This window comes from Prenolepis imparis, unplaced genomic scaffold, assembly GCF_030444845.1.
Source record: "Prenolepis imparis isolate NDT839.2.m4 unplaced genomic scaffold, iyPreImpa1.0 SCAF_14, whole genome shotgun sequence".
NCBI classification, from domain to species: domain Eukaryota; kingdom Metazoa; phylum Arthropoda; class Insecta; order Hymenoptera; family Formicidae; genus Prenolepis; species Prenolepis imparis.
This window is the reverse complement of record NW_028141172.1, coordinates 6,808,977-6,823,105: the sequence shown is the minus strand read 5'-3', so window position 1 is coordinate 6,823,105 and position 14,129 is coordinate 6,808,977. Positions and strand designations below refer to the sequence as shown.

Below are 14,129 nucleotides of genomic sequence, written 5' to 3'. Positions count from 1 at the left end.
CGACGCCTAGAGCTTGTAGCAGTTTACGGAATTTCAGATTTTTCTCCATCTCGAAGACTGGCCAATACGAGAAATTATCAATATTATTTTTATTCTTATTATTATTTAGCAATTCGCGTAATTTGCGCATTCCGACGTCGCTCGACAATTGTTCGACCAAGTTGCAAAGTTTAGAGTTAGTACAGTGTATTTTGATATGATCGGTACGTGAGGTCCATGAAGCAGGTATCAACATGAACAGCGACGCATTACCATTTTCATAGGGGAATTCGCTTATGAGTGCGTCTAATTCGTCACAGAAAACTAAAAAAAAAAAAAAAAAATGGCGGTGAAGATAAATGAATGAATAAAATCGTAAAAATTTGTTCTTTGTGTATAAAATAACGAGCATTTATGAGAATCCATATAATATTTCACATTTTCATTGAAAATAAAAATCTTTTCGTTAAAAATTTTAATTAGAAAGAATTTTTATTTTATTAAATTTAATTGTTCTATTAATGTATAATTTTTCCTCGCACATTTTTTGTAAAAGCTTCGAAAATTATTTTACATTATATTTGAGGAAATTTCCGAATACAAAGATCTTTTAAATTTTGTTTCTGGAGGGCAAAGTTACGACACATTTTTAACATTTAATACATCTTTGAGGGTATCCGTTCATTTAAAAAATAAAGTGATGTGCTTTTTGCAAAATAAAATAAATCTATCAAATATGTTTTGTTAACAAAAAATTGTTTGTATGTAAAAGCATATGAAATGAAAAGGTACTCACAGTTTTTACGTTTTCTTTTGTCAGAAACAGTCGATTCGCTTGATGCGCCTGGTTCAGGTGTCGTTGATCTTTGAAAATCTTGTTTATTGAAACGAAGTAAAGACGTCATAACAATATCAATATTGTAATTTCTCGGGGTTAATTGTAGCGGATAATAAATATACTTTATCAACTTCCATAGCTCCTCTTCTATTTTAAGATTTATTCCAAATACATTAACTCTAGTTTCGCCTTCTAAGACTATGAATTCATCTTTGAAAATTTTTTTCATACGTTCAGGGCTTGCGGAAAACTTACTTCCTCTAATCCAACACATACTTTTACCCTCGTAATCGCATGCAGCCTCATTCATCTAAAACCGAAACCATCAAATGTTTGTGAGATCTCATTCGTAAATAAGAGACTTCGGTTATTTCTCTAAATTGTTCTATACATATTTGTATTTATGTAGTCCTTACATTATATTCTAAAATCGTCAAGTTGCTTCATTCAAACTAATTTATATGAAAAAGATGCAAAGTTATATAACACGATAAGCAAGATTTCTGGATTTCATAAAAAAATTCTATTCTTAAAAGTTGCTCAATGACAAATTTAATAAGTATATAAGTTTCGAATCTTTAATTTGCATAAAAATATACATAATTTTTGTTACCGCTTAATTGATAATTTAAAATCGCAAAGTTTTTATTTAATAAGTATCTTCTCGTGGCATGTCATACAATGTGACCTGAAAATTTCGACTTATTTTCCTATATGACTTCCATCATTCAATGCAAAAATGTATCAAATTTATTTACCTCTAAATGTAGATTTTCAAGTGATGCAGTAATATTATCTTCAATCGAAAGTATACTTTCATTCACGAAATCGTGTGCAGCCAAAGGTTCGGTTGCCTAGAATCAAGAACATCAAATGTTTGTGAGATCTCTATTTATTCTTAATCAAAAAACTTGGGTTATTTCTCTAAATTATTTTATACATATTTTTATTTATGCGGGCTGAATCTTTATTATATTCTAAAATCGCGTCAAGTTACTTTCATTCAAATTAATTTATATGAAAAAGAAACAAAGTTATATTACTCGATAAGCAAGATTTCTGAATTTTATTAAAGAATCCATTCTTTAATAGATTGCTCAATGACATATTTAAAGTATCAAATTTTCAAATCTCTATTTCGCTTATAAATATATATATTCTTTCTTACCGCTTAATAAGTATTTTAGAGTCTCAAAATTTTTATTTAAATGTACTTTTACATGTTATGTCATTTAATTGTGACTTGAAAATTTCGACTTATTTTCCTATATAATTTTCATCATTTAATGCAAAAAGCATCAGAATTATTTACCTCTAATGGTACATCATGGGAGGTTGATGCTGAATTTGTTGAATTTGAGAAATATTTATCAAAATTAACAGTATCTATCAAGTCATATTTCGAGACATCCGTTAAATAAAGGATATGTTTTAGACGCTGTTCAATGGTACCGCTGGACGTAAGATAAACCGAAAATAGTGCTTCATATGTGTTATACGGACTGAAGACGTAGTTGCCTTTCGGCTTGATGTTCATATATACACGCAGACATTTAATCGAGAACTTGAAAAGCGCCGCCGACATTATTTTATCTGCCAAATAAAGAAAAATTAATATTCTAAAAAAGGTCAAAACTGACAAAAGATATTTATTAAAGTGATATAATCATAATAAAATTAAAATTATATTATTACATTATAATTAAAATTATTAAATCAATTATAACAATGTTTTATAATAATACTTAAAATCTAAAAGTAATTAATAATTACATATTATTAAATAATATAACGTGTTTGAATTTTTCTGTAATGACACGAAATACGTTAAAACAACATATGTATGGAGATAATCAAAAGAGAAAAAAAAGAAGAGATTCGCAAATATATTGTTATTTATGTTTACTAACAAGTCTACATAAAAACTACGTTAAATACATAAATAATTCTAAAAACATTATTTTGCTTATATTTCCAAAAAATAGAATAAACGAATAATTTGAAATCGGTGAATTATTGATTAAATTTAATAATAATATTTAATATACTTAACAATAATGATATGACATTCTGCAATTATTCTATATATCGAAAAATCTAAATTTTATTTACATATACTTTCTGTCTATTCAATAAAAGTCGTACGTTAAAATTGAACTTATTTTATTACTTTAATGTAATGAAATACGAGACTCGCTATGCAATGTTCACTAAATTATATCGAAATGTATAAAATTAACTAAGAAGAATGTGTTATAAAATAATATAACACAAAGGAAATATTAGCATTGTATATCTAAGGCCCTGCGCACAATAGAAAAAATATTAGGAATAAATATTAAATAGTAGGAATAAGAATTATTTTAAAATAGTAAAATCGGAAAAACTCTAATATAAAAATACAAATTCGGGTATAAAAGACTCTTAGTAGTTTATTAGCCCTTATTAGTCCTTTATACTCGAATTTGTATTTTTATATTAGAGTTTTTCCGATTTTACTATTTTCAAATAATTCTTATTCCTAATATTTAATATTTATTCCTAATATTTTTCCTATTGTGCGCAGAGCCTTAACTATTTATTTGTGTGAAAACGGAATCAAAATTGTTTGAACTTGTGAAAGATATTTCGACTCACCAATTTTCTCCTTTGACATTTGTTGCTCCATTTTAGCTCTACGGTAGCAAAACAGTGACAAACTTGCTTTGGCTGTGTCTCGATATCATATAGCCGTTTTTAAATATGTATATTATGTAGCGCACGTGTATATATTGTCGTCGAATTTAATTTGAGCGCGAGAAATTAAATGGAATATGACTTAAAGCGTTTGTACATTTTCATCTAAAATTTTTTTTACATTTTTAGGGTCATATCTAATACAAATCTATAAATTTTGACTCATTTTTATCATATAATGCAAAATTATGTTAAAACTAACCTAAATATGTCTTATAATATTTATTCAATGACTATGTTAAAATGTCGTTTAATATATTATGTTTAACAAAAAGAAATTATAATCTGCAGTGTGGTATTATCTAATTCTTACGTTTATTCGAGTCTACTTTTTTAAATAAAAGCTGAAAAAATAATACTTTACAATTAAATATATCTAAAAAAATACTTATATATCAAAACATAAATTTACTTAGATTATGAAAATTATAATATATTAATATGTTATAATGTCTTATCTGCGATTAATATTTTTTGACAGAAATCAGCTGATAACTGTCAAAAATATTAAACGAGTTGAAAAACTTTATATTATTTTTTTTAAATAACATTTTATAAATATAAAATAGAAGAATGGCGCGGCTGGTAACGCGCATTTGTGTTGTTCTAGTGTTGTAATTAAATCTCAAAGTAATAATATATTATAAAAATGAAAATAGTAATATGTTGTAAATAATATATTATAATTCTTTGTTCTCGATTAATATTTTCTGACAGAATTCAACTAATAACTGTTGAATATGTTAGAAAAATATGCTATAAAATATTTCATAAAAATTAAAATAATAATATGTTTTTTAAATAGTATTATAACATATTATTTAAAACATGTTATCATTTTTATTTTTATAAAATATTTTATAACATATTTTTCTACCATATTTAACAGTTATCAGTAGTTATCAGGATTACTTGTGAGCTGTCTTGTTAAAATTGTTGACAAATTCAAAATTTGTCGTAAAATTTTTAAATATAGTAATAAAGCATAATATTTTTTTAAATAATATTTCTTAATAATTATGTTATTGATAACTCGTAATTATTTATCATTTTTATATTTTTTAAATTGAATATTTTTGCAAACATTTATGTGTGTTTTCTATATTCTTAAATATCATCATGTTACTTTACTTAAATTAATCTAAATTACAGTAATATTTTGATAAAAAAAGGGGGAGTTCTGCATTATAAGTTATCTATCATTAAAAGTCTGTTTACTAACAAATTTAAGACGTGTTGAAGCTTGAATCATTATTTCGTTGAAAAATATATATATTTCCTTTTTGTCATCGCTATATTATCTCTTCATCAATCTTTCAGATTGGGAAAGATTTCGTTTCATAATTGCTTATACATTTTATACAGTCTGTCGTGCAAACGTTAACTCTTTCCATTATAGTAGCCATCATGTAATGCAAAAATGCGTCAGAAATATTTACATCTAAATTTATCTATAAATTACTACAATCTATCAAGTCAAATTTGCTGATCTACGATAATTGAAGGATGTTCTTTAAATGCTTTTCAATAGCACTACTAAAAACTAAATATATAATGAGAAGTCCGTCATATATGCAACGCGGACTGAAGGCAAAATTCTTTTTCTGGTAAATTATTCTAACCCATAAAGATATTTGATCGCGAACTGGAAACGTCCCTTCTTTATTAGGTTTCCTGATGATCAGAAAAGATAAATAAAAAAAAAATCAAATTGACAAAAAGAAATGTTAGATAAGAGATAAGTGTTAATTATAATAAATTACAAAGTATACTTTCTAACGTGAAAGCTGAAAAAGTCATAATTTTAAATTAAATTTATTGAGTATATATATCTAAAACGCGAGAATATATATATACGTGAAACTAGAGTATTTAAATGTAACAAATTGGAAGACTTGGCCAATAAATTATATCAAAATAAAAATTCACACTTTACGACAATACATAAAATAATAACAGAAAAATCTATAAATCGATGATAAAATTACAGGGACGAAAGTATAGCCCACGTGAAGTGCACAAGTATTTTATTTGAAAACTTTGATCGCAATATTACTTAGCAACTGTAATCTTGTTTTAGTAGAGCTAGTTTATTAGCGTTAATTGCTATCGGAAGGAATTTTTGCACTAAAGCCGAATGTGAGATATCTTTCTCCTCTTAATATATGTATCTTGGCCCGAAATTCTTTTACTATTTTCAAATCTGAAATCGTTCTCTCGTTTGATTCTTCGTTTCGGATTGAAGACAAGCGTGCTATCATAACATCACAAATTATAACAAATTATAACATACACATATACACGAATACAAAACACATTCACTTACTGTCCACAAGCAAAACATTAAAACATATCATTTGATATTAATGTATAAAAAATTTCAATTTATTTATACTTATATTAGTATTCGTTATCTCATACATTGTGATACAATTATGAATCTAAAGAAATACATAGCATCTCTATATATATAGTGTACGTCAAATGAAAAAAGAATCAAAAATTTATCGATTCTGATAATGTTGAACGCTAGAAAAAAAAATGATTTATGTAAATATAATATATATAATATGTTATCAAAGATATAAGATATAATTATATTTACTAACTATAGCAATACTATAACATAATTCAAATAGAGTTAAGCACAGCACATATTTATAAAAGAAAAATAATTTTAACTTTTTTCTTTTACATTACGATAGCACATTTAACGTTTTACAAATTTTGTAAGCAATATTTTAATATATATTCTATAAATAATACTGAATTTCGACAGATAATTATTTTTTGGCTTCCAAATATTTTTTCCATAAAATCCGGAAAAAGTAATTCAATGATGTACATTTATGACAGAAATTTTATTCATATACATGTATACGTGTATATATGTATACACACATATAAATATGAATATGTATACATATATATATGTATCTATATATATGTATATGAATGTACATGTATGTATATGTATGTACATGAATATGTACGTGGTGTGTGTGTATATAAATATACATATATATACATTCATACATATATTTACTGGTTCATCGAAATTTAGCATTTACATATTATAAGATCATAATATCAAGGCTATTTAATGTTAGTTACATGTTTTTTAGTTTAGTTAATTAAAAAAAATTTTTAAACAATGAAATTCAAATACAAGTATAGATTAATGCAAATCATCTAACAGATTATATGTCCAAAATATTTTGGAGAATACAAATTTTCTTTTTTTTTCAATTTTCAGATAAATGATATAAATGCCAAGCGAACATAAATTTGTATGATACACTTGAATAGTATTTCTTCGGTCTCCAAATTTTAAACATAAATTGTTCATAGAGTATATCGCGCACGAGCGATAATGCATATTAACTGAAATTGACAAAAAATTGACTCATAAAAAACAAAATATAGTTAGAATAATTACAACATCTTCCAATAACTATACAGATCTGTTACTAGTAGCCGTTCCATAGTCCACGTCCGATTTGTGTACCTCTGCAGTTAATCTGCATTTAACTCTACCAAATCTCGGAATTGATCTCGTTATGTTCATTAAAAACGCCGACAAAGAGGATGTCTTCGTGCAGTTTGTCATAAATCAGCCAAACAAACGGCATATCGTTATTCACGTCGGTTATCGTGTTGCTCGAAGAGGGCTTTTGTCCGGTGATCAAGGTGATCGCAGCTGCGTTGACGTTCTCCTTCGTGACCTTGATGTGAGCACGATGCACGACATTACCGAAGTGCACACTTTCATCGTCTCTCGTGAATAAATGATCCACACGAATCGCGTCGGGCATAAACAATTGTTTGGCGTCTAGTGCTCGCAGCAGATCGTTCATATTGAAATTTTTCTCCATTTCGAAGATCAATTCTGACGAATAACGCATAGCATGTGAACTCCTATCATATTTTAGTATTTCCCGAAGTTTGCAAAGTCCCTCGTCAGTCGACAATCGTTCAATCAATTCCCAAAGGCTAATAGTGCTGCCGTAATCCAGTCTGCCGTTGGTGTACGATTCAGATAAAGAAGGTGACAACATATACAGCGACGTGCAACCATCATTGATAGGGAACTCGCTTACGTTCATTCCAAATTCTTGATTAAAAACTAAAAAAAAAATCCATATAACATTTTATATTTTCAAGAATTAGAAATTATTTTGTCTTAATTCCAAAAAAGTAAGAATAAAATAAGTGGCAATAAAATGCGATAAAAATTATTATTTTATTCTTAACAGTTTCAAACATTTATGAAAAATTTTTATACTAAAATTTAATGTCAATGCATAATTTTTTCATGCGCCTTTTCGTCAACATATGGATACCAACTGTCTTTGATACATTACACTGCGACAAATTCTTTATAGCAGCTGTTGAGCATCGAATATTATTTCCCGTTATATTTTAGAAATTTTTTAAATATAAAGGACCATTGTTTCTGCGGCGATGGAAAATTTCGACGATTTTTAACATATAATATATATGGTTATCCGTTAATTGACGAAAGGGATAAGACGGTGTTTTGTACGAAATAAATTAAGTCGACAAAATATGTTTTGTTTACAATTAATTTAAAAAATTTAACAATATAATAAAATTTACGGTATGTAAAAACATGTGAAAAGAAAAGATGGCATGCTCACCGGTTGTACACATCAATTGGGCAGGAATAGTCGATACTCTTGATGATTGACAAGTCGAGGAAGTTTCGAGTCTTCGACCATAGAAATAGTGTGTGCTCATCAAAACGATGTTCATATTTTTATTTGTTGCCCTTAATTTTACCGGATTACGAATGTGATTCTCTGTCAGACGTTGTATATCTTTATTGATAATTTTATCTGTATTATCGATATTATTGCTGCTTAAGGATACGAATTCACTGTTGAAAATTTTGTTCATCGGTGAAAGATTTACAGAAGACTTACTGTTTATAATAACACATCTATTTAGAGTCTCGTAATCGGGATTTCGATATGTTTTCTAGAACATCAAAAAAAATGTCTGTAAAATCCCTATTCATTTTTAAATAAAAGACTTATGTCATTTCTCTAAACTGTTTCGTTTACACGTTTATTTAGGTTGATTCTTTATATTATATTTTAAAATCACACAAGTTATTTCAATCAAACTAATCTATATAAAAAAGAGTCAAAATTAGATATTAGGAGAAGCAAGGTCTTTGAATTTTACTAAAAAATTATTTATTAAAAGATTGTGCTCGATAATATATTTAAAATGTATCAAAGTTTTGAAATCATATTTGTCTGATAAAAAAATTTTTTTAGTTATTATCGCTATTATACTGCTTAATATATTTGTCAGAGTTGCAAAGTTTATATTTAATAAATATCTTTACATGTTGTTTTATACAATGTAGAATAAAAATTTTGACTCTTTTTTCATTATTATTTCCATTATTTAATGCAAGAATGCGTCAAAAGCATTTACATCTGTTTTTGTGCGATAAATATTTCTTACGTATTTATTAAAATTAATATTATTTATCAAGTCATATTTCGAGACGTTCCCCAAATGAAGAATTTGTTTTAGACAATTTTCAATGTCACCACTGGAGATAAGGTAAAACGACAGAAGTCCCTCGTATATGTTATATGGACTAAAAACAAAATCGTTCTTCGGCTTGAGCTTTATATATTTATTCAGACTTGTGATTGCAAACTTAAAAAGTGCTTCCTTCATTATATTCTCTGGGAAATAGAAAAAAAAAGAATATAGAGAAAGATCAAATAAAATTGATTAAAAAATTATATTAGAAATACAAATTCTGAATAAATTATAATTAAAATTTATAAATTAATTATAACAATTAGCAATATTTGAAATTAAATGGATGTAAATACAGTATGTAATAAACTAAAATTTTTTCGACATTTATTTTGAATATGTATATAGAAAAATTTTTATAATATTTTAATAATTAAATATTTGACTCAAAATACGATAAAATCAATATACATATAATGATAATCAAAAAAGGAATGGATTTTTACATATGTTTACTAACATATCTATTTTGTTAAATGTAACGAACATTTTGAATAGTATGTTGATTATATTTCCAGCAAGTAAAATAAACGCAAAATTCAAAATCGGTCGATTATTATTGATGAAATTTAATAGTAATATTGAATACTTAAAAATATATGTATAGAAGAAATTATATATTCTGCAATAATTCTATATATCTAAACATCTGACATTTATTCAAATATATTTTTAATACGAAGTGAAAGTTATAACCTTAATATTAAACTTATTTCGTGCATATCTAGTATGCAAAACGATTAGCTAAAATATTGTTAATACCGGTAAACATCAAAATAATATACGCGACTCTACTTGAATCTAAAGAATTGCGAGACTTGTTATGCGATGCTCGCGCTATTACATGGAAATATAAATTACCTAAGAATAATTTGTTAAAAAATAATAATATTAGCACAAAAGAAATATTAGCGCTCTATATCTTAATTATCTGTTTATGAAATCGGCAATCAAAATTGTTTAATTTTGTAAAATATCTTTCGACTCACCAAATTCCTCCTGTTCATTTTCCAGTTCCATTTTTGGCTGTACAGTAATAAAACCGTGGCAAACTTTCTTTGTGTATTTGTGCCTCGATGTAACCACTGCTTTTATATATGTATTTATATTACGCTGCGCACGCGTAAATTGTCATCGGATATGTGCGAAAAATTTTGGACTATTATCCATTATGACTATCAGAATCATAACATATAAAGACACACGAATATCAACACACATATTCACATATACACATAAACGGAATATCAAAACAAATCATTTGAAATTAATGTGCAAAATTCAAAATTTATTATATTAACATATAAAATTTATCTATAATTATATAAATATTTGTTATCTCATACATCATGATACATATATGAAAATATAAAGAAATAAATAGACATCTATTTATATTGCAAACGTCATGTAAAAAAAAAAGTCTAAAATCTATCGATTCTGTTAATGTTGAACCATAGAAAAGAAGATTTAGAATTAATATAAATTATCGAAAATATAAAGTATAATGCTATTACCTATAGCAATATTTTAGCAAAATTGAAATAGAGTTAAGTTTATCGCATGGTTACACAAATTTAAGGGAGGGAATCAATTAAAGTTTTTTTTATTACATTATAACAGCACAATTGACATTTCTACAAATTTTGTAGATTATTAAATATGTTATTTAAATATGTACGCAATAATATATAATGTTAAATTTCGACTACATATATTATTTTATCGCTTCCAAATGTTTCTTATATAGAATTCGAAAAATATAATTTAATAACATTATTAGTTTTATTAGTTTATCGAAATTTAACATTTACATATCATCAGACAATAATATCAACGCTTTTTAATGTTAGTTATATGTTTTTCTCTACAGATAATTAAAATAAAATAAAATTGTAAAGCAATGAAATTCAAATGCAAGAATAAATTAATGAGAAACATAAAACAGGCTATATTTCCGAAAAACTTTGAAGGATACTAGATCTTCTGTTTTACTCCAACTCTTCAAATAAAATCATAAATTTAGCAAGGAAACATAAATTTATGTAACCCAAAAGATTGATTTATTTCATCTGTCTCGGAATTTTTAACAGTAGTTGATCACTGAGTTTATCTCGCGTTTGAAATATAATGTATCTTAACTCGAATCGACAAAACATTGACTTGAAACAAATAGTTTCAAGAATTAAAATACTTTTAAATAATTATTCGTAAACGTTTTATAGTAGTTATATTTTCTAACGAATAAATAAGTTTTATATTATTTAAAATATTTCATTATTTTAATTTTTACAATATATATTATTAATTAAAAATTTAATTAGCAAATTGAAGCTTTAGCTGATTTCAGCTGATTCTGAAAAATATTAATCTAGTTTAAACAAAATTTATATTATTTTTTTAAATATAAAATTTTTATAAATATAAAATAGAAGAATGGCGCAGCTGGTAGTGCGCACTTGTGTTGTTCTAGTGTTGTAATTAAATCTCAAAGTAATAATATATTATAAAAATTAAAATAGTAATATATATGTTGTAAATAATATATTATAATTCTTTGTTCTCGATTAATATTTTTTGACAGAATTCAACTGATAACTGTCAAAAATAGTAACCGAGTTTAAGTAGCTAATTTCTATCAAAAAATATTAACAAATTTTTTCATCAATAAAATCGTAATTAGTCTCGATGTTGTGATTATCACGATTATCAAAAGATTCTTGTAGAAAATTCTATTTTTTTGTTCGCATTTTCTGTTTTAGATTTAAATACTGAATTTTTATGCATTGCATAATTAATTATTATATATTATTTTTTATGCATTGTGATTGCAATGCATGCATAAAAATATGTGAATTAATTATGCAATGCATAAAAATTCTTTATTTAAATCTTAACAGAGAACAAAAAAAAATAGAATTTTCTACAAGAATCTTTCGATCAAAATATCTGCGCTTCCATTAGATTCGTGCGTCTGTACACATCTACCACGCTCAACGTCTCGCGCAAGACTGACCGCAAGACTCTGAGAAGCGTTGTCGCCAAGCGCACCCCATACGTCCTTCGCGCTGCGCGTTTCGCGCGAGACTGATCGTCAGTCTCGCAATCGCAACATCTCGAGAATCGAGAATCGAGAATCAGTCTAGCGCGAGACGCGCACCATGGTGGACGTACAGGCTGCGCTTGGCGATACCGCTGCTTACCAGAATCCTGCAGTCAGTCTCACGCGAGATATGCAGCGTGGAGGTGGTGGATAAAGTATTATAGCATATTATTTACAACATATTACTGTTTTAATTTTTATAACATATTATTACGATGAAATTTAATTATCAAATTAATGCTTTATTAATATTTTTTGACAAAAATTAGCTGATAAAAGCGTTAATTTGATAATTAATTTTTAAAATAATAATATATTATAAGAATTAAAATATAATAATTTTATAAATAATATGTTATAATAAACTCCAATATTTTTTGATAGAAATCAACTGATAACTGTTAAATACATATATTATAAAAATATGTTATAAAACATTTCATAAAAGTTAAAATAATAATATGTTTCAAATAATGTTATAATATTATAAACTCGATTAATATTTATTACGCAGTTATCAACTGATGTCTATCGAAAAATATTAATCGAGTTTATAGTGTATAACGTATTATTTAAAACATATTATTATTTTAATTTTTATGAAATATTTCATAACATATTTTTATAACATATTTAAGAGTTATCAGTAGTTATTAGTTCTTGAGTAGGATTACTTGTGAGCTGTCTTTTTAAAATCGTTGAAAGATTCAAAACTTTGTCTTATCATTTATGAAAAGTTTGGATTTAATTAATAGTATTAATATTGTTTTTACAATAATAAATTTTTAATATATTAATAAAGTATTAATATTTTTTTAATAATATTTTTTAATAATTATGTTATTGATAACTCGTAATGAAGAAATTATATTCTACAATTAATTTTATATAAAACAGAAATATATATATAACAAAATAATATATGTCGATGGTTGAAGAAAACACAATTCGATCCTAAATTGAGTATCATCGCGTTAATTATATGTATAAAGCAATTCGTAAAAAAAGCTGACATTATTAACAAAATAAATTAATATTATTACGGTAATGTTAATGTGTGTGTCGAGTGTAATTTATGCGTAGTTGAGCTAAATGTGAAATATTGTTGTTTTTCTTGTATATCCTGACCTGATATTTTTTTCTACAATTCTCAAATCTAAAACCGTCCTCTCGCTTGATTCTTGATTCTGTACTGAATACAACAATTCTATCAGATTCGTATAATTATTATGCACATATACACACAAATACAAACACATTCATATACACATAAACGAAACATATCATTGAATTTTAATGCCAAAGAATTTTAATTTATTTATAATTATATAAATATATGTCATCTCGTACATCGTGATACAATTATGAAAATGTGAAAAATAGAGAGACACCTATATTCGTACGATATATATATAGCGTACAAACTCTTTCAAATGAAAGAGGAGTCAAATATCAATTATTGCTGGATCATAAATAGGAAGGTTGTAAATATAATATAATATAAAAAAAAAATTAAGTATAATGCTATAGCAATATTATAGCAATATTATAGCAAAATTGAAGCAGATGAGTTAAGCAGATTGCACAATTATTTTAAATACAAAATTAATTAGCAATTTTGAGCCTGGCGTAGACGGTCGAACGCAAAAATAAAAAACAAAAAGAAAATTAAAATTCTTACTTAACTTATATTAGATAATGTGTACAGACTAAATTACATATTAGCGGACGTTTCGGACCCATTTTTGGGCCATTTTCAGCGCAAATGACATAATTCGTAGAAAGTTATAACATAAAAAATAAAAGAAAAAACGATTACTGTAAAGTTACACATCGAGATACTTTCTTTCATCGTCTTGTCCGAGAAAAGCTTTCCGTTCTTAAGTT

At 25.9% G+C, this 14,129-nt stretch overlaps 1 long non-coding RNA gene across 1 annotated transcript in view; it reads right to left on the bottom strand.

Moving 5' to 3' along the window:
* Nucleotides 1–976: 976 nt before the first annotated feature.
* LOC145945592 (uncharacterized) overlaps nt 977–14,129 on the bottom strand; it is a 290,305-nt gene continuing 277,152 nt past the window's right edge. The window contains exons 3-5 of the long non-coding RNA XR_014426875.1: nt 1,576–1,671; nt 1,073–1,127; nt 977–996 (exon numbers count right to left, since the gene is read on the bottom strand). This is a non-coding gene — a long non-coding RNA (uncharacterized LOC145945592). The remainder of the gene's footprint in view (nt 997–1,072; nt 1,128–1,575; nt 1,672–14,129) is intronic.